Below are 25810 nucleotides of genomic sequence, written 5' to 3' on the forward strand. Positions count from 1 at the left end.
AAAACACTTAACCCTAAAGCCTAAACTCTAAAACCTAACAAGCGTTTTCTTATTTTTTTAAGTGTTTATTAAAATCATTTACAAAAGTGTTATAAACCCTAAAATGCTAAAGCATGACCATTTTATAGAATTTTAAATCCTAAACCCTCAAGCCTAAGCATATTATAACATTTTAACAAGTGTTTTGTAACTTTTTTTATTTTATTATTAAAAGAATTTATCAAAGTGTTATAAATCCCAAACCCTAAACCCCAAACCCTATCCCTAAACACTAAGAATTTTATAACATTTTAAAATACATTTTGGTAACTTTTTTAAGTGTTTATTTAAGAGCATTTAACAGTGTTATAACCCTAAACCCTAACCTTTTTATAACATTTAACAAGAGTTTTGTTTTTATTTAAGTTTTTTTTTAGTTTTTATTAAAATAATTTACTAAAGTGTTATAAACCCAAACGCTAAACCCTAAACACTAAACCCTAAACCCCAAACCCAAAACCCTAAACCCTATAACCTAAGCATTTTATGATCTATTAAAAATAATTTTGTAGCTTTTATTTAAGTGTTTATTAAAAGAATTTAAAAAGGTGCTATAAAACATAAACACTAAATTCTAAACCATAAACCCCAAACCAAACCATAACCCCTAAACCCTAAACAATAAACCCTAAACCCTATAAAGTAAATGCTAAACCCTAAGCATTTTATAACATTTTTAAAAGTGTTTGGTAACTTTTATTTAAGTTTTTATTAAAATAATTTACTAAATTGTTATAAACCTTAAACCATACACCTCGAAACCTAAACCCCAAGCCCTAAACGTAAACCATAAAACCTAAGAATTTTATAACAGTTTAAGAAGAATTTTGTAACTTTTATTTATGTGTTTATTAAAATAATTTACTAAAGCATTATAAAACCCTAACCATAAACACAAAACCCTAAACCGTAAACAGAAAACCATAAACCCTAAGCCCCAAAATGTAAACCCTAAACCCTAAACCCCAAACTCCAAACCCTAAACCCTAAACAGTAAACCCTAGACCCTTACCATTTTATGTCATTTTAAAAATTGTTTTGTAACTTTTATTTAAGTGCTTATTAAAATCATTTACCAAAACGTTGTAGAACCTAAACACTAAACCCTAAACCTGAACCCAAACCCCAAACCTTAAACCCTAAACCCTAAAGCCTAAAATTTAAATCCCAAACCCTAAACCCTAATCATTTTATAACATTTTAAAAAGTATTTTGAAACTTTTATTTTTAATTGTTTATTAAAATCATTTACTAAAGTCTTATAAACCTTAAACCCTAACCTCTAAACCCAAAACCCTAAACCCTAAATCATAAACCCTAAACCCTAAACCCTAAACATTTCACCCTAAACCCCAAACCGTGAACATTAAACCCTAGACCCTAAGTATTTTATAACATTTTAAAAAGTGTTTTATTATTCTTATTTAAGTGTTTATTAAAAGAATTTACTAAAGTGTTATAAACCCTCAACCCTAAACTATAAACCATAAACCATAAACCATAAACCCTAAACCCTAAACCCTCAATGCTAAACCCTAATTATTTTATAATATTTTAAAAATATATTGTAACTTATATTTAAGTGTTTATTAAAATCACTTACTAAGGTGTTATAAACCCTAAACCCTAAACTCTCAACACCAAACCCCAAACCATAAACCATAAACACTAAACCCTAAGAATTTTATAACATCTTAAAAAAAATTGTAACTTTTATTTAAGTGTTTATTAAGAGGATTTACTAAGGTCTTATGAACCCTAGAATCTCAACCAAAAACACTAAGCAATTTATAACATTAAAAAAATGTTTTTTAACTTTTATTTAAGTGTTTGTTATAAGAATTTACTAAAGTCTTATAAACCCTAAAACCTAAGCATTTTATAGCATTCTAAAAAGAGTTTTGTAACTTTTACTTAAGTTTTTATCAAATTAATTTACTAAGGTGTTATAAACCCTAAACCATAAAAATTAAACCCTAAACCGAAAAACCTAAACACTAAATGCTAAACCGTAAGCCTTTTATAACATTTCAAAAAGCGTTTTGTAACTTTTATTTGAGTTTTTATTAAAACAATTTACTAAAGTGTTATAAACCCTAAACCCTAAACCCCAAACTGTAAACCCTATACCTTATACCCTAAAACCTAAACGCTAAGCATTTCATAACATTTTAAAAAGTGTTTTGTAACTTTTTTTGCATGTTTACTAAAATAATTTACTAAAGTCTTATAAACTTTAAACCATAATCCCTAAAACCTAAACCCTAATTAATTTATAACATTTTAAAGAGTGTTTTTTAACTTTTATTTAAGTGTATATTAAAAACATTTGTTAAAGTGTTATAAACCCTAAACCCTAAACACTAAAGGCTAAGAATTTTATAACATTTTAAAAACTATTTGTAACTTTTTATTTAAGTGCTTATTTAAAGAAATTACTAAAAAGTTATAAACCCTAAATCTGAAACCCTAAACCCTAATCCCTAAACCATAAACCTTAAGAATTTTATCAGTATCTATAATAAGGGAAGAGCACACCTGGGTATGTGAGTGTAGGAGGGAGAAAATTGTGGTACATGAGATACCCCAACCTTTGTTTTTCCACCCTTCTTCATAAACCTTTTTCCTTTTATTTATTTCTCTTCATAACTCCTCGACACTCCATGGGATGAATGCATTATGTGTAATATGTAGCGGCGGACACATCCTTAATGTTGGGAGGTTCATCCCTAGACCCTAAACCCTAAACCCTTAACGCTAAACCCCAAACCCTAAACCCTTAACGCTAAACCCCAAACCCTAAACCATAAATTCTAAACCCCGAATCCTAAACACTAAACCCTACACATTTTATAACATTTTAAAAAGTGTTTTGTAACTTTTATTTAGGTGTTTATTACAACTATTCAAAAGGTGTTATAAACCTGAAACCATGAACCCTAAACCCCAAACCCTAAACACTAAACCAAAAATCTTAAAACTTAAACCCTAAGAATTTTACAAAGTGTTATAAACTCTAATCCCTAAACCGTAATCCTTAAAGCTTAAACCGCAAATACTTAACCCTCAACTCTAAACCCTATACCCCAAACCCTAAATCCTAAACCATAAATTACAAACCCTAAAACCTAAGAATTTTATAAAAAAATTTAAAATGTTTTGTAACTTTTATTTAAGTGTTTATTAAATTTTTTTACTAAAGTGCTATAAGCCCTAAATCCTAAACTCTAAACCATAAACACCTAACCGTAAACCGTAAAATGTAAACCTTAAACCCTAAACCCTAGAATTAAAACCCTAAATCCTAAACACTAAAACCTAAACCCTAGACCCTAAGCCCAAACCGTAAAGTGTTATAAACCGTAAAACCTAAAACCTAAACCTTAAACCCTAAACCACAAAACCTTAAACCCTAAACCCTAAGAACCTAATAAACGTTAAACACTCTACCCTAAACCCTAAACCCGAAACCCAAAACCCTAAACCCTAAACCCTATAGCCTAAACCCTAAACCCCAAACCCTAAACCCTAAACCGTAAATGCTAAGCATTTCATAACATTTTAAAAAGTGTTTTGTGAATTTTATTTAAGTATTTATTAAAAGATTTTATGAAAGTGTTACAAACCCTAAATTCAAAACCCTAAACCCTAAACCCTAAACCCCAAACAATAAACCTCAAACCCTTAACTCTAAACCATAAACACTAATATTTTTCTAACATTTTAAAAAGGAGTCTGTAACTTTTATTTAAGTGTTTATTAAAAGAATTTACTCAAATGTTGTAAACCCTAAACCTTAAACTCTAAACCTGAAACCCCAAACCCTAAACCCTAAAGCCTAAACTCTAAATCGTAAGAATTTTATATCTTTTTAAAAACTATTTTGTAACCTTTCTTTAAGTGTTTATTAAAGAATTTACTAGAGTGTTATAAACCCTAAAAAGTAAGCCCTAAACCCTAAACCTAAAACCCAAAATCAAAACCCAAAATCCTAAAACCTAAGAATTTTATAATAGTTTAAAAAGAATTTTGGAACTTTTATTTAAGTCTTTATTAAAGGCATTCACTAAGGCCTTATAAACCCTAAACCCTAAATACCAATGTCCAAACCATAAACACTAAAACCTAATCATTTTATATCATTTTAAAAAGAATTTTGTAACTTTTATTTAAGTCTAACCATTTACTAAAGTCTTATAAACCATAAACCCTAAACGCTAAACCACCCTAAACCCTAAACCTCAAACCTGAAATGGTAAACCCTAAACCGCAATCATTATATAACATTTTAAAAATCATTTTGCAACTTTTATTACAGTGCTTATAAAGATAATTTACTAAAGTGTTATAAACCCTAAACACTAAACCCTAAACTCGAAAATCTAAACCCCAAACTTGTATTTAAGTGTTTACTAAAACTTAAACACTAAACTTGTATTTAAGAGATTTTTAAATTTTATTTAAGTGTTTATTAAAATAATTTACTAATATAAACCCTAAACCCCAAACCCCAAACCCCAAACCCTAAATACTAATCATTTTACAACATTTTAAAAAGTGTTTTGTAACTTTAATTTAAGTGTTTATTAAAAGAATTTTCTAAAGTGTTATAAACCCTAAACCCTAAAACCTTAAACCTAAACTCAAAAACCTAAACGCTAAACCCTAAGTTTTTTATAACATTTTGAAAAGTGTTTTGTAACTTCTATTTAACTTTTTATTAAAGTAATTTACTAAATTATTATAAACCCTAAAACCCAAGCCCTGAACCGTAAACCCCAAACCCTAAACCCTATACCCTAAACCCTATACCATAAACCTTAATCATTTTATAATATTTTAAAAAACGTTTTGTAGCTTTTATTTAAGTTTTTATTAAAATAATTTAATGAAGTGTTATAAAACCTTAACCATAACCCCTGAACACTACACCTGAAAACCTAAAACCTAAACCCGATGTATTTTATAACATTTTAAAAAGTGTTTTCTAAATTTTCTTTAGGTGTTTATTAAAATCATTTACTAAAGCGTTATAAATCCTAGAACCTAAACCCTAAGCATTTTACAACATTTTCAAAAAGTGTTTTGTAACTTTTATTTAAGTGTTTATTAAAAGAATTTACTAATGTGTTATAAACCTTAAACCATAAACACAAAACCCTAAACCCTAAATGCCCAAACCATAAAAACTAAACCCTAATCATTTTATAGCATTTTAAAAAGAATTTTAAACATTTATTTTAGTGTTTATTAAAATAATTTACTAAAGCGTTATAAATCCTAAACCATAAACACTAAACCCTAAATTGTAAAACCTAAACCCTAAATCCCAAACCATAAACCCTAAACACTAAGAATTTTATAACAATTTAGAAAGTGTTCTGTAACTTTTATTTAAGTGTTTATTAAAAGAATTTACTAAAGTGTTAAAAGACCAACCCCAAACCCTAAACCCTAAGAAATTTATAACATTTTAAAAAGTCTTTTTTAACTTTTATTTAAGTGTTTATTATAAGAATTTACTAAAGTATTATAAGCCCTAAACCCTAAGCATTTTATAGAATTCTCAAAATAATTTTGTAACTTTTACTTAAGTTTTTATCAAAGTAATCTACTAAGGTGTTATAAACCCTAAACCATAAAAACTAAACCATAAACTATAAACCTTAAACTGAAAAACGTAAACCCTAAACGCTAAACCCTAAGCCTTTTATAACATTTCAATAAGTGTTTTGTATCTTTTATTTTAGTGATTATTAAAAAAATTTACTAAAGTGTTATAAACCCTAAACCCTAAACGCCAAACCCTAAATCCTATACCTTATACCTGAAAACCTAAACCCTAAGCATTTGATAACATTTTCAAAAGTGTTTTGTGCAGAATTCTCTACCATATCAAATTGATCGCACTTCTTGGTGAGAACTTTGCGAGCTCTTCTTCACCCCCTCGCGAAGGTGAAATCAAGGGGCTAGTTTCTAGTTCTGTATTGCCTTCATTTTTGTATATTCTCCCTCTTCACGTAGCCCAGAACATTATTTTATTTGCATAACTCATTTTTCACATAGTAGCATTTTAATCCAAGTGTTCAAAGTTTTAACGTACTTACCTCACGACACTTTGAGGAAACATCGTTCTTCCTAGCTATAGCTGATTGAAGTATTACCGTGAAATCAATGATGAATCCCCCTATGATTTGATCAAGCCAATGATCAACAACATATATGATTTTATCCTCTGATGCTTCCAATATGCGCACCAATTCTCGAGTCCATACAATAGGTCTGTCGAGCTTACACCTTCCTTGGTTGCATGCTATCTTCGCAATCCACTTGTATAACTCAGTAGGAAAGTATGTGAAGAAAATTTTAGGGATCTTTATATATAAGTAGTAGTCTAACCACTCTTCCTTTGAGAGTCACAGATTCCTATTTTCCTCCACCGCAAACTCGTGAATCTTTCTGTCCAACAAATCTTAAATTCCTTTCTTTGTCGGACTCGAGTGATACAACATCAGACATCTCTATGCAAAGCCTGGTCCCACTAATAGAACCATTTGTTGGCTTGTTGGGGCCTAATGGAACTTCAACGTTAATTAGCCAAGAAAATACCTATACTACTGGACCTTTTGATAACAGTCCGTGAAGCGCGAACTAAGGTCTCACGCAAAGTAGAATGGGAGCATGCTGGAACTAGGTTTCTGCACCATTGAGATGTCTGAGAGGTTGAGTTGGCCAACTATTTGTCCCTTCGTGCAGGTTTCTCTGTGCACTTCCTAGGCCTTCACACCCTGATCTACTTGCCTTCATGCAGCCCTAACCAGGGGCTATGCAGCTTTCGTGTTACTGGAGTAGCGCTCTGCGCTATTCCCCTAAGTCGCACCTAAGATCTCACTTATCTTCCTACACCTAGTCAATTATCTTTGCGTAACTAGATTTCTTATGTTATATTTATTTATACAATAGATTCATAAGAGTTCACGTAGAAAATAAACAATACACTTGTAATTTCTACCCAATCATAAATTAAAACATGAAAGATAAATAGAAATATGGTAAACTTCTCTTCATTAATTCTTCCAACGGTTACAGACTCGACCTGCCCTGTGCACTCAGCTGCAGGGGTCCGTGCACTCAGCTGCAGACTACTAGGCCTCTGCACACTCAGCTGCAAAGCCTTCTCCTACTCTACCACCCAAAGACACACTTTACACTTCGATTCAGTCTCTTAGAATCCTCATGCTTTCATTCTTTTAGATTTTTTTTGGCATATTCTACCCTTAGAGCCTTGCTTTATTTATACAATCCCATGGTTCGTGGACCATGGGTAGGTCTATCAAGCCAACATTACATTACAAAAAAAGGGCAGAGAACTTTGTGACTCTATTATGGCTTCGCGCTCCATGCCCACAATTCGTGGAGCCTTTACAAATGACTTGGTTAATGTTGGAAATAATACTGAGAGGGGGGGTGAATCAGTATTATCAAGCAATTTAATAAATCTTCCTTATTTGATCTTTGAATTATTTTTGCATATCAGTACCATAAAATAATGAGCATGAAAAATCAGATAGTCACACCAAAGAACACAAGATGTAAGGTGGAAACCCAATGTGGGTGAAAACCACCTGCTGCAATATGTCTCTATCTTCTTTCAAATTAGAAACTTCTTTTACAATGATTTTGTACTGGTGCAGTCCTTTACCAGTACGCAGGCTGCAACCTGCAGAGAGCTACAACTCTCTCTCTTTCTCGTTTTCCAGTCTACTCCTGGAAGGGAGCTACAACCCCCTACTTCTTTTCATAAAGCATCAGATGATCAACAAGTACATAACAGATATAGATCACTACAGATATCAGATCAGCAATAACAGAACTAACCCAGAACACCTTATCAACAGAGAAATTCAATCAACAGAACATCTTAAAACAGAGACGCAGTTTTCCTTTCTGTGGCCTGCGACCAGACGCTGTTAACCTTCTGCTACTCTGCGTCCACACGCAGATATCCTTCTGCTTTGCTGCGTGCCCACGCACTGTTCCTTTGACTGCACTGCGTTCTGTTGCTTCAGGGACGCACCCAAAGATACTATCGCGCCGCGTCTTTCGCTACAGAGACGCACCTGAAAACACTATCGCGCCGCGTCCTTCTGCTTCAGAGACGCACCTGAACCTTGATCGCCCTGCGTCCCCACGCAGGTCTCTCTCTACTGTACTGCGTCTCGGCGCACTTGCCCTTTACAGTACCTGCGTCCCGGCGCACTTTTCCTTCACTGAACCTGCGACCCTTCAGATATAAATGATATGAAGACTTCAGAACAAACCCAAACAGTCAGATCTACAGATCTGATCATGCGCCATAGAGATCACAGTCCATTAGAAGATTCGCCTTCTTAGATCTGGACTAGATCTCACCAAATAAGATATTCAACCCAAGACATTGCACAATCCAAATGAACTCCTTTGCTTTATATAGGCAAGCTCCTCCCCAAAACATGGAACAATACCACGAGCCGACACCATAGAAACACAAAACCGTCGGCTAGATACCACACAAGAAACCCCCACGTGCTTTTCTCTGCCTTGAAATGTGTGCACTGGGTGGACGCACCCCCTGAACGGCTGGCCGGCGTCCCTGGACGCGGGTTCTGCATGGTATACCTGCGGGGACGCACTTTCTGAACCGATTGCCTGCGTCCTTCTTAATTTTCAACAAACTGAGAGCCTTACCACTGGAGTTGCCATCAAGTACAACATCTGTAACATACAGTCATACCAAAAAACATAATGCCAACAATCTCCCCCTTTGGACTTGATGGCAACCTCACAAACTTCAGCTTCATTCTCCCCCTTTGACATCAAGGGCAAAGGGTATGCTCCCCCTAAGCTCATGCTCCCCCTGAATATGAACCAGATCTGCAGCAACGCACCACCATGAAAGAGATAGAGACATATTGCAGCTATTTCCAAGATCTCCTTCTCCATAATGCCAACAATGCATTATGTGCTCCCCCTGAGCCTGTACCACCAATAAGAAGAGGTTCAACAAGATGATGCATCAACAACCCCCAGCTTTTGCCTGAGGTATTCAAACGTGTCCCTGGGCAATGGTTTGGTAAGAATATCAGCAACTTGTTCCTTGGAAGGAACATACTCCAACTTGACTTTCTGTTCAAGCACTTGTTCCCGGAGAAAATGGTACTTGATTGGTATGTGCTTGGTTTTTGAATGCATAACCGGATTCTTTGAGATGCTGATTGCACTTGTGTTATCACATAAGATGGGGATAGGTGGTGTACAAGTGATTTGAAAATCCTGCAAAGTCTGCATCATCCAAAGGAGTTGAGTGCAACAAGATGCAGCAGCAACATATTCCGCTTCAGCTGTAGACAAGGCAATCGAACTCTGTTTCTTGCTGAACCAAGATACCAGTCTGGAACCCATAAAGAACGCACCACCACTTGTGCTTTTCCTGTCATCCACGCTTCCGGCCCAATCTGCATCTGTATAAGCATGAAGAGTAAGATCTGTATCTCTAGGATACCATAAGCCATAATTTTGAGTCCCTTGAAGATATTTGAAAATTCTCTTTACTGCCTGAAGATGAGTCTCCTTCGGATTTGCCTGAAATCTTCCAACTATTCCAACTGCATGCATGATGTCCGGTCGGGTACCTGTCAAATATAGTAAACTTCCAATCATAGATCTGTAGGTTGGTTGATGTACTGCTGCAGATTCATCATTTGCACTGAGACTACATCCTGTGACCATGGGTGTACATACTGGTTTTGCATCTTCCATGCCATATTTCTTCAAAATCTGCTTGAGATACTTGGTTTGAGATAAAAAGATTCCTCCTTCTTTTTGTTGGATTTGCAAACCAAGGAAATATGTCAGTTCTCCTAGCAAGGACATTTCAAATTCTTTCTGCATGACCGAGGCAAAGCTTTGACTCATAGCTTCTTCATTGCTGCCAAAAATAATGTCATCTACATACACAACAAGTATTAGCAATTTGTCATTTTCAACTTTTATATACAGATTGCTATCTGCTGAACCTTTTGAGAAACCTTGTTGATGAAGATATTTGTCCAACCGGTAGTACCAAGCCCTTGGAGCTTGTTTGAGACCATAGAGAGCCTTTTTCAATCGGCATACAAGATTTGGATCATTTCCAAGAATGAACCCATCTGGCTGTTCAATGTACACTTCTTCTTCCAAGTCTCCATTCAGAAAGGCTGATTTCACGTCCATTTGAAATACTTTGAAGTTTTGAAAACTTGAGAGAGCAAGGAACATTCGGATGGCCTCAAGTCTTGCAACAGGAGCAAAAGTTTCTTCAAAGTCTATTCCTTCTTGCTGCGCATACCCTTTACAAACAAGTCTGGCTTTGTTTCTAATTACTTCTCCATTTTCATTCAATTTATTTTTGAAGACCCATTTTGTTCCGATAACATTCTTATCCTTTGGTCTAGGAACCAGCTCCCAAGTGTTGTTCTTTTCGATTTGCTCAAGTTCTTCATCCATTGCTTTCACCCAACATTCATCTTTGCATGCTTCTTTCACATTTTGTGGTTCAGTAGAGGAGAGTAATGCCAAATAGCTTGAGGCTTCTGCAACTGTTCTTCTTGTTTGTACACCTGCTTCTTTCTGCCCCACAATCTGAGATTCTGGATGATTCTTCTGAACATATCTGGATGGAGTTTTCTCTTCTATTCTTGTCTGCTCTTCTGGTTCTTCTTGAGGTTCTCCTTGGGGTTCTTCTTCTTCATCATTCTGTCTTTGAGGGTAGCCTTCATCTTCTTCTATATCTTCATGATGTACTTGCCTAGGAATATATCCCTTCTCATCAACCACTACATCAATGCTGTCAACAATTCTGCCAAGTCTTTTATTGTAGCATTTGTATGCTTTGCTATGTGGAGAATAGCCAAGAAGAATGCCTTCATCTGCTCTAGGTTCAAGTTTGCCAAGCTGCTCATCAGTATTCTTGATATAGCATTTGCTCCCAAAGATTTTGAAGTGCTTTACCGAAGGAGTTTTACCACTCCAGAGCTCATGAGGAGTTTGAGTGCTGTTCACCCGGACATTTGTCTTGTTGAGAATAATAACCGCAGCATGTGCAGCTTCACCCCAGAAAGTTGCGGGAGTTCCTGATTCATCAAGCATAGCACGAGCCATTTGTTGGATTGTTCTGTTCATTCTTTCAACAACTCCATTTTGCTGAGGAGTTCTAGCTGTAGAGAATTCTCTCCTTATCCCATGTTCATCACAGAAATCGAAAAATTCATTTGAAGTAAATTCCCCACCTCTGTCGGATCTGAGGCACTTAATTTTGTGACCTGATTCATTTTCAACCAAGGCTTTGAAGGTTTGAATTTTTCGAATGCTTCATCTTTGTGCTTCATAAGTCCTAACCAGACAAACCTGGAGAAATCGTCAATAAATAATATCAAGTATTCCTCTCCTCTAGGTGTTCTTTTCCTGAATGGGCCACATGTATCTGTATGTACTAGCTCAAGAGGCATGCTAGCTGATCCCTCTTTCTCTGGAAAGTTAGTCCTGGTTTGTTTTCCAAACTGACATGATCTGCATATGGTGTTGTCAGGAATTTTGATATCTGGAAGATCGCGAACTGCCTGATATTTGCATGCTTTCCTTATTTGTGAGAAGCTTAGATGTCCCAACCTTCGATGCCATAACCAGTGCTCTTCATCCTTGCTAAGATAGCATTGTTGTTGTCCTTCTTCAAATATGTACAGATTATTTGGAGTTCTTTTGCCTTTGAGTACTGTTTTACCTGTATCAAGATCACGAACAAGACATCCATTCGATCTGAAAATAACCTCGGTTTTTTGATCACACATCTGGCTGACACTTAGTAGATTATGCTTCAATCCATCAACATACAAAACATTTCCAGCCTTGACCTTTTCTTTTAAAGGAGCAATACCTTTTCCTTTTATAGTTGCAGGAGTATCATTTCCAAAAGAAACTTTCTTTCCCTTTTCTAAAGTAGAATAAGATTCAAGTTTTTCTTTATCACCTGTCATATGTTTCGAACATCCACTGTCAATGTACCATAGATTTTCCTGTCCTTCTGCATAAAATGCTATCCCACATCTTTCTGTTTGAGGTTCCTTTATTCTCCATGTTTTGGTGCTTGTGGCTTGTTCCTTTTTCTCCTGAAACCTGCTCCTGCATTCAGAGTCTTCATGACCAAAATTATTGCAAATAGAACATTCAACTTCATTTTCAAGAACCGAAAAGTTGTTATAGGTCCTTTTTGTAATCCCTGTCATACTTCTTTGTTTTTGAGCTTCCCTAGTCATGATTGTTTTATATGCAACACATTGAGCTGCTTTGTGACCAAAGTTATGGCAAGAAAAGCATTGTCCATTGAAGAAGCTTCTGCGGTTATTGAATCTACCAGCCAACTGATTGTAATTTCTATTTTCATCTATTCTTGAACCAAACTGAGAAGATTTTACCTGTGGCTGGTTGTAGCTTTTGTTCACCCTTAAGATGGATTGTCCCTGATAGTTTCTGTTTGTAATTCGTCCCTGCTTTACCTGATTATCTTCATTGTTCTTCTGCTCATTTCTTCTTGCTGCATCAAGATAACTTTTTGAGGTGGATGCTTGAGAGGTTTCTCCATTATAGCCCAAACCTGTCTTGTTTAGAGGAGACCGCTGCACATTGATAATCTCATCCAAAGTTTCAGATCCTTTGACAAACTTAAGATTAATAGCTTTTGTTTTCTCAATTTCTTTTCTGAGACCAACAATTTCACCTTCTAGTTTTTCAAGATGTTTTTCCTTTTCATCAATTTGAAATTGCAAAGTATCAATGATCACATTCTTTTCTTCTATGCATCTCTTGAGTCTAGTAATTTCATCATAGAGATTATCCACATCTACAGCATCCTCATAATCATCATCTTCAAATGCCATTAACAGCTTATATTTATTACCTTGTTCATCTTCATCACTGTTTGATAAGCCATCACTATCTTCATGGGTGTAGTAGCTTTTCTTATTTGCACTTTGTTTCTTGTTCCATCTAGCAGGTTCTTTTCCTTTATCCTTATAAGGACATTTTGCAGCATAATGACCTACTCTTCCACAAGCAAAGCATTTGAAAGGTAGCTTACCTCTGAACCTTCCAGAACCCCTTTGAAGATTTCTGACAAAATTTGATTCTTCTTCCTCTTCTTCTGGAACATGGCTTGCTTCATAGTAATCTTCTTTGCCTGATGCCTTAAAAGCAGCTTCCCTTCTGTCTGATGGACCTCCCTTTCTCATTTCATAAGCAGTTAGAATTCCATGTAGCTGAGACATAGTGAGAACACGGAGATTTTCCTTTTCTTCTATTGCAGATACTTTAGATTCAAACTTGGGGGATAATGATCTTAGAATCTTTTGAACTACTATAGTCTCTTTTATTTCTTCACCCAAATTTTTCATACAATTAACAATCTCATCTACCCGAAGAAAATAATTAGCCACACTTTCATCATTATACATCTTGAGAGTCTCATATTGAATCCTGAGAGTTTGAAGTTTAGCTTGTTTTACCTGTTCATCTCCTTCATAGCTAGTGATCATTTTGTCCCATATCTCTTTTGCTGATTTGAAGTGCATGACCTTCATGAATTCTGTTTGGGATATACTTCCTAATAGAGTACTGACTGCTTTTGCATTTGTTTCATACTGCTTTTTCTCAGCTGGATCTGTAGGAGTAGCTGAAGGAAAAGCATAGCCTGTTTCTACAATGTTCCAAACTTCTGTACCAAGAGATTGAAGATATGCAGTAACTCTTACCTTCCAATAATTGAAATTTGTCCCATCAAAAATAGGTGGCCTGATTGATGCTTCTTTCTCGTAGTTGCTCATGATGAACGATCTACCTTCAAGCGATCAAGCTTCTCTGAAGGACCTGCTCTGATACCAATTGTTGGAAATAATACTGAGAGGGGGGGTGAATCAGTATTATCAAGCAATTTAATAAATCTTCCTTATTTGATCTTTGAATTATTTTTTCATATCAGTACCATAAAATAATGAGCATGAAAAACAGATAGTCACACCAAAGAACACAAGATGTAAGGTGGAAACCCAATGTGGGTGAAAACCACCTGCTGCAATATGTCTCTATCTTCTTTCAAATTAGAAACTTCTTTTACAATGATTTTGTACTGGTGCAGTCCTTTACCAGTACGCAGGCTGCAACCTGCAGAGAGCTACAACTCTCTCTCTTTCTCGTTTTCCAGTCTACTCCTGGAAGGGAGCTACAACCCCCTACTTTTTTCATAAAGCATCAGATGATCAACAAGTACATAACAGATATAGATCACTACAGATATCAGATCAGCAATAACAGAACTAACCCAGAACACCTTATCAACAGAGAAATTCAATCAACAGAACATTTTAAAACAGAGACGCAGTTTTCCTTTCTGTGGCCTGCGACCAGACGCTGTTGACCTTCTGTTACTCTGCGTCCACACGCAGATGTCCTTCTGCTTTGCTGCGTGCCCACACACTGTTCCTTTGTCTGCTCTGCGTTCTGTTGCTTCAGGGACGCACCCAAGGATACTATCGCGCCGCGTCTTTCGCTACAGAGACGCACTTGAAAACACTATCGCGCCGCGTCCTTCTGCTTCAGAGACGCACCTGAACCTTGATCTCCCTGCGTCCCCACGCAGGTCTCTCTCTACTGTACTGTGTCTCGGTGCACTTGCCCTTTACAGTACCTGCGTCCCGGCGCACTTTTCCTTCACTGAACCTGCGACCCTTCAGATATAAAAGATATGAAGACTTCAGAACAAACCCAAACAGTCAGATCTACCAGATCTGATCATGCGCCATAGAGATCACAGTCCATTAGAAGATTCGCCTTCTTAGATCTGAACTAGATCTCACCAAATAAGATATTCAACCCAAGACCATTGCACAATCCAAATGAACTCCTTTGCTTTATATAGGCAAGCTCCTCCCCAAAACATGGAACAATACCACGAGCCGACACCATAGAAACACAAAACCGTCGGCTAGATACCACACAAGAAACCCCTACGTGCTTTTCTCTGCCTTGAAATGTGTGCACTGGGTGGACGCACCCCCTGAACGGCTGGCCGGCGTCCCTGGACGCGGGTTCTGCATGGTATACCTGCGGGGACGCACTTTCTGAACCGATTGCCTGCGTCCTTCTTAAATTTCAACAAACTGAGAGCCTTACCACTGGAGTTGCCATCAAGTACAACATCTGTAACATACAGTCATATCAGAAAACATAATGTCAACAGTTAAAACTTAGGCTTTAAGGTCCAAAACATGCCTTGGGGGGATTCCATGCCCAGCAATAGAAGGCCAGAAATAACCAAAACAAAGGATCTTCTTAGTGGTGGCATATCCAAACATATGACCACCATAGGAACCAGAGTGGCAATCATTTAGGACAAGATCAACCTCTTCAAGTGTGAGACATATAAGAAGTACAAAGTCCACACCAACTTGATACAATGTATCACCAATGATTTGATAAGGTTGGGACTGATTCCAGATGCGACATCGGTCAGTTCAGAGCAACTCAGACCAGAAATTCTAGGTTTGGATATAAACTCAGACTGAAAGTTCTGCATTTTGTAACTTTTATTTAAGTGTTTATTAAAACAATTTACTAAAGTGTTATAAACCCTAAACCATAAACGATATACCTTATATCCTAAAACCTAAACCATAAGAATTTCATAACATTTTAAAAAGTTATTTGTAACATTTTTTACTTGTTTATTAAAACAATTTACTAAAGTGTTATAGACTTTAAACTGTAATCCCTAAAACCTAAACACTAAAACCTAAGCCTTAATTCATTTATAACATTTTAAAGAGGTTTTTGTAACTTTTATTTAAGTGTATATTAGAAATATTTACTAAAGTGTTATAAACCCTAAACCCTAAACGCTAAGGCCTAAGAATTTTATAACATTTTAAAAACTATTACTAATTTTCATTTAAGTGCTTATTAAAATAATTTACTAAAATCTTATAAACCCTAAATCCTAAACCCTAAACGCTAAACCCTAATCACTAAACTATAAAACCTAAGAGTTTTATGAGTATCTATAATAAGGGAAGACCACAACCAGGCATGTAAGTGTAGGAGGGAGAAAATTGTGGTACATGAGATACCCCGAACATTGTTTTTCCACCCTTCTCCATAAACCTTTTTTCTTTTATTTCATTTTCTTCATAACTCATCGAGGCTCCATGGAAGAATGCATTATGTGTAATATGTAGTAGCGGATACCCCCTTAAGGTGGGGTGGTTCATCCCTGCACCCTAAGCCCAAAACCCTTAACCCTAAACCCCGAAACATAAACCATAAACCCTAAATGCCAAATCCTAAACACTAAACCCTAAGCATTTTATAAAATTTTAAAAATTGTTTTGTAACTTTTAGTTAAGTGTTTATTAAAAGAATTACTTAGGTGTTATAAACTCGAAACCATGAACTCTAAACCCCAAACCCTAAACCCTAAACCAAAAATCATAAAACTTAAATCCTAAGAATTATATAAAGTGTTATAAGCCCTAAACCATAAACCTTAATACCTACAACCTAAACTACAAAAGCTTAACCCTAAACCCTAGACCCTAAACCCCAAACCATAAATCCTAATACATAAATTTCAATCCCTAAATTCTAAACGCTCAACATTTTATAACAATTTTAAAAATGCTTTGTAAACCCCTAACCCTGAACCTTAAAGTGTAAACCCTAAACCCTAAACTCTAAACAGTAAACCCTAGACTTAAAACCCTAAACCCTAAACCATGAACCCCTAACCCTTAGCCCTATAGCCCAAACCCTATACCCTAATCATTTTATAACATTTTAAAAAGTGTTTTGTAACTTTTATTTAAGTGTTTATTAAAAACATTTACTAAAGTGTGATAAACCTTAAAAACTAAACCTTAAACCCTAAAGCCTAAACCAAAAAACCCTAAACCCTAAACCCTAAACACTCAACCCTAAACCCTAAGCCCTACACCTAAAACCCTAAACCCTAAACCCTAAACCCCAAACACTAGACCCCAAAGTCCAAACCCTAAACCCTAAACCCTAAATGCTAAGAATTTTATAACATTTGAAAAACATTTTGTAAATTTTATTTAAGTGTTTATTAAAACCTTTTACAAAAGTGTTATAAACCCTAAATTCAAAACCCTAAACCCTAAACAATAAAACCCAAACAATAAACCTCAAACCCTTAACTCTAAACCATAAACATTAAAATTTGTATAACATTTTAAAAAGCAATGTGTAACTTTTATTTAAGTGTTTGTTAAAATCATTTACTCAAGTGTTATAAACCCTAAACCCTAAACCGTAAACCCAAAACCTGAAACCCTAAACCCTAAACCCTAAGAATTTTATAACAGTTTAAAAAGTGTTTTGGAACTTTTATTTAAGTATTTATTAAAATCATTTACTAAGGTCTTATAAACCCTAAACCCTAAATCCCAAAGGCCAAACCGTAAACACTAAACCCTAAGAATTTTATATCATTTTAAAAAGAATTTTGTAACTTTTATTTAAGCCTTGATTAAAACCATTTACTAAAGTCTTATAAACCATAAACCCTAAACACTATACCACCCTAAACCCTAAACCCCTAAAATTAAAAGCTAAATCCTAAACCCTAATCATTTTATAACATTTTAAAAATCATTTTTTAACTTTTATTACACTGTTTACTAAAATAATTTAGTAAAGCGTTATAAACCCTAAACACTAAACCCTAAACCTGAAACCATAAACCCTAAACCTTAAATCCTAAACTCTAAGCATTTTATAAAATTTTAAAAAGTCTTTTGTAACTTTTATTTAAGTGTCTATTAAAATAATTTACTTAACCCTTATAAACCATGAACCTTAAACCCTAAACCCTAAGGATTTTATAACATTTTAAAAAGAGTTTTTTAACTTTTATTTAAGTGTTTATTAAAAGAATTTATTAGGTCCTTATAAACCCTAATTCCTAAAAAATGAATCATAAACCCTAAACCCCTAACCCTAAATACTAATCATTTTATAACATTTTAAAAGGTGTTTTGTAATTTTCATTTAATTGTTTATTAATAGCATTTTCTAAAGTGTTATAAAACCTAAAACCTAAGCCCTAAACCGTAAACCCCAAACCGTAAACCCCAAACCGTAAACCCTATACCCTGAACCTTAATCATTTTATAACATTTTAAGAATCATTTTGTAACTTTTATTTAAGTGTTTGTTAAAATAGTTTACTAAAGCGTTATAAAACCTAAACCCTAATCCCCAAACACTTCACCTAAAACCCTAAAACCTAAACCCTATGTATTATAAAACATTTTAAAAAGAATTTTCTATATTTTTTTTAGGTGTTTATTCAAAGCATTTACTAAAGTGTTATAAACCCTAAAACCTAAACCCTAAGCATTTTACCACATTTTAGAAAGTGTTTTGTAACTTTTATTTCAGTGTTTATTAAAAGAACTTACTAAAGTGCTATAAACCTTAAACCATAAACCCATAACCCTAAAACCTAAACCCCAAAACCCTAACGCCTAAACCCTAATCATTTTATGACATTCTAGAAAGAATTTTAAGCTTTAATTTAAGTGTCTATTAAAAGAATTTACTAAAGTGTTATAAATACGAAACTCTAAACCCTAAACACTATTTTTTTAATATTTTAAAAGGTGTTTTGTAACTTTAGTGTTCTTGATCCTAAACCATAAACCCTAACCACAAACCCTAAACCTGAAACCCTAAATCCGAAACCGTAAACCCCAAACGGTAAACCGTAAACACTAAAAATTTTATAGCATTTTAGAAAGATTTATGTAACTTTTATTTATGTTTTTATTGAAAGAGTTAACTAAAGTGTTATAAATCTTAAACTCTAAACCCCAAACCCTGAACCCTATATCCTAATGCTTAAAGCCTAAAGGATAAACTCTAAAATCACTTACTAAGGTCTTAAAAACCATAAAGCCTAAAGCTTGAAAGCATTTGCTAAGGTCTTATAAACTCTAAACCCTAAACTCCAAAACCTAAACCCTAAACCCTAAGCCCTAAACCCCAAACCCTAAAACCTAAGGATTTTATAACATTTTAAAAAGTGTTTTGTAACTTTTATTTAAGTGTTTACTAAAACCATTTACTAAAGTGCTATAAACCCTAAACCCCTATTCCCTAAACCCTTAACCTTAAACACCAAACCCTAAACCCTAAAAAACCCTAAACCCTAAAAACCCTAAAAAACCATAAACCATAAAAAACCCTAAACCCTAAAAACCCCAAAAAACCCTAAACCCTAAACCAAAAGCACTTTATAACATTTTAAACCCCAAACCCTAAACCCTAAGTATTTTATAACATTTTAACTAACGTTTGTAACTTTTTTTTAAAGTGTTTATTTAAAGAATGTACTAAATTGTTATAAACCGTAAAAACTAAGAATTTTATTACAATTTAGCAAGCGTTTTGTAACATCTTAAAACCCTAAACCCTAAACATTTATAACATTTTAATAAGAATTTTGTAAATTTCTTTAAGTGTTTATTAAAATCATTTACAAAAGTGTTATAAACCCTAAACCCTAAAACCTACACCCTAAGAATTTTATAAAATTTTAACAAGAGTTTTATAAAAAAATTTATAGTGTTTATTAGAAGAATTTACTAAAGTGTCCCTCAAACCTAATCCCTAAGCATTTTATAACTTCTTAGCAAGTGTTCTGCAACCTTTTTCTAAGTGTTTATTAGAAGGATTTACTAAAGTTTTATAAAATCTAAACCCTAAAGTCTAAACCCTAAGCATTTTATAACATTTTAACCCTAACCCCTCAGCATTTTAAAACATTTTAAAAAGTGTTTTGTAACCCTTTTTTTAATGTTTATTAAAATAATTTATTGAAGTGTTATAAGACCTAAACCCTAAACCCTAAACACTAAGCATTTTATAATGTTTTAAAAAGCGTTTTGTAACTTTTTTTAAGTGTTTATAAAAAGAATTTACTAAAGTCTTGTGAACCTTAAACCCTAAACCTTAAGCATTTTATAACATTTTAAACCCTAAACCTAATCCCTAACCATTCAATGACATTTTAACAAGATTTTTGTAACTTTTTTTGAAGTGTTTATTAAAATCATTTACTAAAATGTTATAAACCCTAAATACTAAACCGTAAGCATTTTATAACATTTTAAACCCAAAACCCAAAACCCTAAAGCCTAAACTCTAAACCTTAAGTATTTTATAACATTTTAAAAAATGTTTTCTTACTATTTTTATGTGTTTATTAAAATAATTTACTAAAGTGTTATAAACCCTAAACTCTAAACCATGAGCATTTTATAGAATTTTAAATCCTAAACTCTAAATCCTAAGCATTTAATAACATTTTAACAGGTGTCTTGTAACTTTTTTTTATATTCTTATTAAAAGAATTTATCGAAGTGTTATAAATCTCAAACTTAAAACCATAAACCCTATCCTTAAACACTAAGAATTTTATAACATCTTTAAAAGCATTTAATCAAGTTTTATAACTATAAACTGTAAACCCTAAGCATTTTATAACATTTTAACAAGTGTTTTGTAACTTTTATTTAAGTGTTTATTAAAATAATTTAGTAAAGTGTTATAAACCCTAAACCCTAAACCCTAAAACCTAAGCATTTTATGATCTATTAAAAATAATTTTGTAAATTTTATTTAAGTGTTTATTAAAAGAATTTACTAAGGTGTTATAAAACGTAAACCCTAAAATATAAACCCTAAAACCTAAACAATAAACCCTAAACCCTAAACCCTATAAACTAAACCCTAAACCATAGGCATTTTATAACATTTTTTAAAGTGTTCCGTAACTTTTATTTAAGTGTTTATTAAAAGAATCTACTAAATTGATATAAATCTTAAACCATACACCCTAAAACCTAAACCCCAAAACCTAAACCCTAAACCCTAAATCCCAAGCACTAAACCCTAAACCATAAAGCCTAAGAATTTTATAACAGTTTAAATAGAATTTTGTAATTTTTGTTTAAGTGTTTATTAAAAGAATTTACTAAAGTGTTATAAACCTTAAACCATTAACACAAACCTTAAACCCTAAACACAAAATCTAAACCCTAAACCCCAAAACCTAAACCCCAAAACCCAAACCCTAAACCCTAAATCATAAACCCTAAACCCTAAACATTTTATAACATTTTAAAAATTGTTTTGTAACTTTTATCTATGTTTTTATTAAAAGAATTTACTAAAATATTGTATACCCTAAAGACTAAACCCTAAAACTAAACCAAAAACCCCAAACCTTAAACCCTAAACCATAAACCCTAAATCCCAAACCCTAATCATTTTATAACATTTTAAAAAATATTTGGAAACTTTTATTTAAGTGTTTATTAAAAGCATTTACTAAAGTCTTATAAACCCTAAACCATAATCTTTAAACCCAAAACCCAAAACCCTAAATCATAAACTCTAAACCCTAAACCTTAAACCCTAAACTCCAAAAGTGAACATTAAACCCTAAACCCTAAGCATTTTATAACATTTTAAAAAATGTTTTGTAATTTTTATTTAAGTGTTTATTAAAAGAATTTACTAAAGTGTTAAACCCTTAACCCTAAACTTTAAACCCTAAACCCTAAACCCTAAACCCAAAACTCTAAACCTGAAACTCTATACCTTAAATGCTAAACCCTAATAATTTTATAACATTTTAAAAAGCATATTATAACATCTATTTAAGTGTTTATTAAAATCATTTACTAAAGTGTTATAAACCCTAAACCTAAACTCTAAACCCCAAACCCCAAACCATAAACCCTAAACCCTAAACTCTAAGCATTTTATAACATCTTAAAAAAATTCTAACTTCTAGTTAAGTGCTTATTAAGATGATTTACTAAAGTGTTATAAACCCTAGACTCTTAACCATAAACCCTAAGAAATTTTTAACATTTTAAAAAGTGTTTTTTAACTTTTATTTAAGTGTTTATTATAAGAATTTACTAAAGTCTTATAAACCCTAAACCATAAGCATTTTATAGCATTCTAAAAAGAGTTTTGTAAATTTTACTTAAGTTTTTATCAAAATAATTTACGAGGATGTTATAAACCCTAAACCATAAAAACTAAACCCTAAACTCAAAAACCTAAACCCTAAACGCCAAACCCTAAGCCTTTCATAACATTTCAAAAAGTGTTTTGTAACTTTTATTTAGGTGTTTATTAAAACAATTTAGTAAAGTGTTATAAACCTTAAACCACAAGCCCCAAACCCTATACCTTATACCCTAAAACCTAAACCCTAAGAATTTCATAACATTTTAAAAAGTGTTTTGTAAATTTTTTTACATGTTTATTAAAAGAATTTACTAAAGTGTTATAAACTTTAAACCCTAATCCCTAAAACGTAGACCCTAATTAATTTATAAAATTCTAAATAGTGTTTGTAACTTTTATTTAAGTGTATATTAAAAAGATTTACTAAAGTGTTATAAACCCTAAACCGTAAACGCTAAAGCCTAAGAATTTTATAACATTTTTAAAACTATTTGTAACTTTTATTTAATTTCTTATTAAAATAACTTAAAACCCCTAACCCTAAACCATAAACTCTAAACCCCAAAACCTAAACACTAACCCCTAAGCATTTTATAACATTTTAAAAAGTGTTTTGTAACTTTTATTTAAGTGTTCATTAAAATAATTACTAAGGTGTTATAAGCACGAAACCATGAACCCTAAACCCCAAACACTAAACCCTAAACAGAAAATCTGAAAACTTAAACCCTAAGCATTTTATAATGTGTTATAAACCCTAAACCATAAACCATTATCTCTAATGCCTAAACCGCAAACGCTTAACCCTAAACCCTAAACCCAAACCCTAAATCCTAAACACTAAATTCTAAACCCTAAACCCTAAACTCTAAGAATTTTATAACAATTTTAAAAGTGTTTTGTAACTTTTATTTAAGTGTTTACTAAAAACATTTACTAAAGTGCTATAAACCCTAAACCCTAAACTCTAAACCTTAAACCCCTAACCCTAAACCATAAACTCTAAACCCTCAACCCTAAGTATTTTATGACAATTGAAACACTTTTTTGTAACTTTTATTTAAATTTTTATTAAAAGAATTTACTAAAGTGTTATAATCCCTAAACCCTAGACCCTAGACTTAAAACCTTAAATTCTAAACCGTAAAACCAAAACCTTAAACCTTCAACATTTTATAGCATTTTAAAAATGGTTGTGTAACTTTTATTGAAATGTTTATTAAAAGAATTTATTAAAGTGTTATAAGCCATAAACCCTAAACCCTAAACCTTGAACCCTAAACGCTATAGCCTAAACCCTATACCCTAATCATTTTATAACATTTTAAAAAGTGTTTTGTAACTTTTAGTTAAGTGTTTATTGAATGCATTTAATAAAGTGTTATAAACCTTAAAACCTAAACCTTAAGCCCTAAACCCTAAACCACAAAACCCTAAACCCTAAACCCTACACCCTAAACCCCAATCCATAAACCCTAAACCCAAAACCCAAAACCCAAAACCGTAAATGCTAAACATTTTATAACACTTTAAAAAGCGTCTTGTAAATTTTATTTAAGTATTTATTGAAAGCTTTAATGTAAGTGTTATAATCCCTAAATTCAAAACCATAAACCCCAAACAATAAACCTCAAACCCTTAACTCTAAACCATAAACTCTAAGCATTTTATAAAATTTTAAAAAGTAGTTTGTAACTTTTATTTAAGTGTTTATTAAAAGAATTTACTAAAGTGTTATAAACCCTAAACCCTAAAATCTAAACCAGAAACCCGAAACACTAAACCCTAAAGCCTAAACCCTAAATCCTCAGCATTTATAGCATTTTAAAAACAATTTTGTAACTTTTATTTAAGTGTTTATTAATCATTTACTAAAGTGTTATAAACCCTAAAACCTAAACCCTAAACGTTAAACCTAAAACCTAAAATCAAAACCCAAAACCCTAAACCCTAAGCATTTTATAATAGTTTAAAAAGAATTTTGGAACTTTTATTTAAGTCTTTATTAAAATCATTTACTAAGGTCTTACAAACACTAAACCCTAAATCCCAAAGGCCAAACAATAAACATTAAACCCTAAGCATTTTATATCATTTTAAAAAGAATTTTGTAACTTTTATTTAAGACTTGATTAAAACGATTTACTAAATTCTTATAAACCATAAAACCTAAACGCTAAACCACCCTAAACCATAAATGCTAAAACCTAAACCCTAATCATTTTATAACATTTTAAAAATCATTTTGTAACTTTTATTATAGTGTTTATTAAAATAATTTACTGAATCGTTATAAACCCTAAACGCTAAACCCTAAACTCTAACCCCCAAACCTGAAACCCTAAACCCTAAACCTTAAATCCTAAACCCTAAGAATTTTATAACATTTTAAAATGTTCTTTGTAACTTTTATTTAAGTGTTTATCAAAATAATTTAATGAACCCTTAAAAACACTAAACCTTAAACCCTAAATGCAAAATACTAAACCCTATGCATTTTATAAAATTTTAAAAAGTGTTTTTAAACATTTATTTAAGTGTTTATTAAAAGAATTTACTAAATCCTTATAAACCTAAATTGTAAAAAATGAACCCTAAACCCTAAAACCCAAATCCTAAATACTAACCATTTTATAACATTTTAAAAAGTTTTTTGTAACCTTCATTTAGGTCTTTATTAAAAGCATTTTCTAAAGTGTTATAAAACCTAAACCCTAAAACTTAAAACCTAAACCCAAGACCCAAAAACCTAAACCCTAAAAAATAAACCCAAGACCCAAAACCTTAAACCATAAGTATTTTATAACATTTTGAAAAGTATTCTGTAACTTTTATTTAACATTTTATTAAAATAATTTACTAAATTGTTATAAACCCTAAAACTTACGCCTTGAACCGTAAACCCAAAACCTTAAACCATCCTCTGCGTCCTACCACCACTCTAGCTCCTCTTCCACCTATTACCCCTCCACCTCTTCTGCCTCCTAACTCTTCAACCTCCTTCACCACCCCCACCTCCGCCTCCTCTTCATCCTCCTTTTCTTCCACTTGTTGCCCCCTCCACCCACTCCTCCACCTCACACCTCCTCCACCTTAATCTACCCCACCTCCTCCTACCTAGCCTCATTCACCTCTTCCCCCTTCATCGCTTCCTCCCGTTAGCCCTCCTTCAAACGCCCTGCCCCCCCCAACCCCCACCTCTTCCCCCTCACCACCTCCCCCCCCCGCCTTCTCACCCTTCCCCTTCACCGCCCTCCTTCAAACGACCATGACATCATGAATGAAAATGTATATTTTGTCGTAACCACCACTATTCAATGTGTGTATTTTAAAGTCACAATTAATTTTAATTAATATATTCTTATAATTAATTACAATTTTATGTTTTACGATAGAATTTCAAATTTTTGTGATTATAGTTTATTTTGAGTCTATGCTTGTGTTTGTGCATATGTAATGGTTTTACCCATACATAAAGATCGTATATAACAATTACACTTTAAACGAGTTGAATTTGGGTATTAACTTATTTTATGTGCAAATTGATATTCAATCTAATAACATCCCACTTATTCCTACAAATGATCATAACATCTATTAATTAACATATATTTCAATAATAAAAATAACTATAATATCACAA

The sequence above is a fragment of the Pinus tabuliformis genome, chromosome 5_2, assembly GCF_031772625.1.
Source record: "Pinus tabuliformis cultivar Carrire ecotype Pingquan chromosome 5_2, CPIR1, whole genome shotgun sequence".
Classification (NCBI taxonomy): domain Eukaryota; kingdom Viridiplantae; phylum Streptophyta; class Pinopsida; order Pinales; family Pinaceae; genus Pinus; species Pinus tabuliformis.